At 46.4% G+C, this 4,421-nt stretch overlaps 1 pseudogene; it reads right to left on the reverse strand.

Moving 5' to 3' along the window:
- Positions 1-2,447, reverse strand: part of LOC147471154 (uncharacterized) — a 37,222-nt pseudogene extending 34,775 nt beyond the window's left edge.
- Positions 2,448-4,421: the final 1,974 nt, after the last annotated feature.

Consider the following 4,421-nt stretch of genomic DNA (forward strand, 5'->3'; position numbering starts at 1 on the left):
CTTCCAGAACCCTTTCCATACAAAATATAAAAGAGAACGGTTACAGCACCAATCCAATCAGGCGCCGATAGAGCGATTGGGAATACAGAGCCTATCTGTAACCCAATCGGAAGCACTGACTATGTAATTGGAATAACCGCGAGTGGGAGGGGCATGGGGGGCCTCAAGTGCCCTGCCAAAACTAATAAACTCCTCCCACGATGGCGGTGATTTGCAGAGCCACGGGGAATGGGCGGAGTCACGGAGATTTAAAGATTCAAGAACCAATGAACGATGAGCTCTCTGATCCGAACTATTGTCTGGCAGAAGTGGATGTATTTTTAGGGATTTTGTTTGTTAGTTTAAGAGAAGAAATAGGAGAAGAGAAGACGAAAAGAAGGAAAGAAGACGAGAGAGAGAAAAAAATAATCAAACAAACTTATGGAATGACAGGAAAAGAGACAAAGCAAAGGCAAAGAAAAATAGGAGAGGGGCATGATTGCCATTCTTGTCATCAAGCTGATCATGGGAATCGGATGCGACCGAGTTTACTTTGGCGTTCGTGAAAATGTTTGTTTTCCCGTTCAGAGGAATCCGCCAAAGGGAGTGAGAGTATTGAGATGACAATGATCGTTTCTTCAGGAAGATGCTGAATCGTAGCGGAGAGGGAGGGGGTAGGGGGTGGAGGGACAGGGGGTTGGAGGAGAGAGGGTGTAAGAGGGGAGGCGGGGAGAGAGGGTAGGGGGGTGGGGGAGGGGGGATGAAGAGAGGGTGGTTAGAGGGAGGGGAGACGAGTTCAGAAGAGATGAAGGAGGAGGGAAGAAGGGAATTAAGAGATTGGGTAGGAAGATAAAGAAGAGGAGAGGAAAGGAAGAAAGGGGAGAGAATGGAATGAGAGAGAGGAAAAGGAATAAGATTTAGGATGTTTAAGAAGGAGAAATAGATTTTAAATGCATTGGTAAAGATAGAGATACAAAGAGAGTTGAATACATTAAGGAAAAGAAGTGAAAAAGAGGATAGTTGAGAAAGACAAAAAGACTGACGGATGAATAGACAGACGAAAGGAAGAAAATATCAATTAAAGAAATGAAAACAACCATAAGGGAGGTTTTTTTTTTAGACAGATTTGGGTAGATAAAAAAGAAAGAGAGAGAGAGAGAGAGATAAAGAGAGAGAAGGGGAGAGAGAGAGAGAGAGAGAAGGAAAAGGAGAAAGGGGAGAGAGAGAGAGAGAGAGAGGGAGAGGGAGAAAGAGAGAGAGAGAGAGAGGAGAGAGAGAGAGAGAGAGAGAGAGAGAGAGAGAGAGAGAGAGAGAGAGAGAGAGAGAGAAAGAGAGATAGATAGTTAGAGAGAGAGAGAGAGAAAGTGATCCCCCAAAAAATGAATAACAAATCGATAAGCAGATAAGGAATAAACAGATAGATATAAAAAAAGAGATATATAGCGCGATCGAACCCTGCCTCAGGAGAGCGATGCCAAAAGTGGTGCCACGAACCACCTCTTCTGCTGCGCCTCCTTTGCATTCTCGGGTTCCTTGCTTGGGACTTGGGCCTTTTTGATCTCGAATTAGGGACAGGAACTCCTCTGCTCATTACTTTGGGATTCGTTGGGTGTCTGGGAGGCCTTTCATCTCTCTCTCTCTCTCTCTCTCTCTCTCTCCTTCTTTCTGCTTGTCTGTCTCTTTCTGCTTCTCCCTGCTTCATGTTTGGTGCTTTTCTTTAACTTGTTGTTTCTTTACATAAGCCTCTCTAGTTTTGTTTTTCTCCCGGGGTTTAACGGTTTGTTTGGTTTGTCTGTCGTCTGTGCGGCCTCTCTCTTCGTCTCCTCTGTCCTGTTTCGTCTCGCTCTTTCTCTCCCCTCTCCCTCTTCTTCCTCTCCTCTCTCTCTCTTCCCCCTTACCTCTCTCTCTCCCCTATTTTTCCTCTCTCTCTCTTTCTCTCTCTCTCTCTCTCTCTCTCTCTCTCTCTCTCCTCTCTCTATCTCTCTCCCTCTCCCTCTCCCTCTCCTCTCTCTGTCTCTCTCCCTCTCCTCTCTCTCTCTCTCTCTCTCTCTCTCTCTCTCTCTCTCTCTCTCTCTCTCTCTCTCTCTCTCTCTCTCTCTCTCTCTCTCTCTCTCTCACTCTCCCACACACACTCTCTCTCTCACTCTTTCTCTCGCGCGCTCCCAACTATCCTCCTCAGTCATAAAAACACTTTGATCGATGTTTATGCAAAAAAGCTTGGCTCTGACTCTGACTCCCGATCAAGCAGAAAGAGGAACTCCATCATCTGAACATTTTTACATAGACGAAGACATTTTCCCCATGAGCATATTTCATATATATATAAAAATAGAAAACTTATATAACACGAGCTTACCGTTGACAAAAGGACTGTGTTGTTGTGCAAAGCCAGAAAAAAATTACGGCCTGGAGAGAGGAACGATGTCTCTCAGCTTTGCATTATATCCTGCAGGAGAGCTCGACAGCATGCTTCTGATAGCATGGACAATATAAGGCCGGAGCACTTAAGTGTACTGATCTTCTTCATGATGCCATGCGGGGATTTGCCTCCAAGTGACACGTGCAGATTTTTCCTTTTTTTTTTTTTTTTCTTTCTTTTTATTTCTTTATGTGTAGGTATGTGGCTATAGGAACTTATTCACATACACATACATATAAACACACACACACACATATAAACACACACACACACACACACACACACACACACACACACACACACACACACACACCACAACCCCCCTCCCCTCCCCCTCCCCCTCCCCCCACACACACCCGTAACACCTTGAGACTGATCCGACATAATTTATTTTCTCTAATCCTTTGCAACAATTTGCAATAGTACTTATTCGTAAAGCTTCAGAGATTCACAATCAAATGACTCATAATTATCAATTACGTAAAAGCATTAAGAGTGACCCAATGGCTTATTATATCATAAATGATGTGATATAAGGGTCTTATCTGCAACATATTACAGATGTTTCTCCATGAAGGAAACGATGCCATGGCGTTTATTGTTCATTTCAAGGGCCGATGAACGCGATTCGACGTGAAATATGAGAGGAAAGATTTATTGATTAATAGGAAGGATATAAAGGGAAGTATTAGGGAAAGAATGCAAGACTGAGGTGTGTGTGTGTGTGTGTGTGTGTGTATGTGTGTGTTTTATATTGTAATGTCAATTAGTATGAATGTCTTGTCTCAGGTCGCTCTCTCTCTCTCTCTCTCTCTCTCTCTCTCTCTCTCTCTTCCCTCTCCCCTCTCTCCCTATCTCTTCTCCCCCTCTCTCTCTCTGTTCTTCCCCCTCTCGTCTCCCCCCTCTCTCTCTCTCATCCCCTCTCTCTCTCTCATATCCCCTCTCTCTCTCTTCCTCTCTCCCCCCTCGTCCCCTCTCCTCGCTCATTCTCTCTCTCTTTCCCCTCTCTCTCCTCTCTTCCTCTCTCCCCCTCTCTCTCTCCCCTCTCTCTCTCTCTCTCTCTCCCCTCTCCCCCCTCTCCTCTCTCTCTCTCTCTCTCTCTCTCTCTCTCTCTCTCTCTCTCTCTCTCTCTCTCTCTCTCTCTCTCTCTCTCTCTCTCTCTCTCTTTCTCTCTCTCTCTCACTCACTCACTCACTCACACGCTTACTATGTGTCTTTCTCTCGCCCTCCGTCTCTGTCTCTCTCACCAACTCTCCCATCTTTTGTCTATCTTTTCCCATCGTGTCCGTCATTAGTCATCGGTGCCTCGCTTCTGCCTTTCCCTTAACACCTCCATCCGCACCCCATGCTCACCCATAGACTCACACACACACGCTCACGCTAATACCCACGCACGCACTCAAACACACACACCCCTCTCACCTACAGAGGCACACACATACAGACACACAACAGACACACACACACACACACACACACACACACACACACACACACACACACACACACACACACACACACACACACACACACACACACACACACACACACACACACACACACACCCACACACACACACTCACACACTCACACGCTCACACCACACACACACCAAACCACACACACACACACAGACACACACAGACACACACACACAGACACACACACATACGGACACACACACACACATGACACACATAAACTACCACCCCATACGCACCCAACCCCCCCCACCATACACCAATATACCGCACCATACACTACACCCTACTACACAACCACCCCGCCCTAACACCCCCCTCCCCCCTCCTCGCAACAGCCCCGACCTAATCTCCCGTCAGCCCTAACAGTCCCTTAACACATATCCATTTTTGAGCCATTGACGCTCACCCACTGACCGACCAGCCGACTGACTATCTGACAAACTGATTTACCGACTAACCCTGACTGACCCTCTTTCTCATATTCGACCGTCTCTCTCTCTCTCTCTCTCTCTCTCTCCTTCTTTCTTTCTCTCACTCTT

The sequence above is a fragment of the Penaeus japonicus genome, unplaced genomic scaffold (genome assembly GCF_977035675.1).
Source record: "Penaeus japonicus unplaced genomic scaffold, GWHDUDI00000001_assembly GWHDUDI00000010, whole genome shotgun sequence".
In the NCBI taxonomy this organism is placed as follows: Eukaryota; Metazoa; Arthropoda; class Malacostraca; order Decapoda; family Penaeidae; genus Penaeus; species Penaeus japonicus.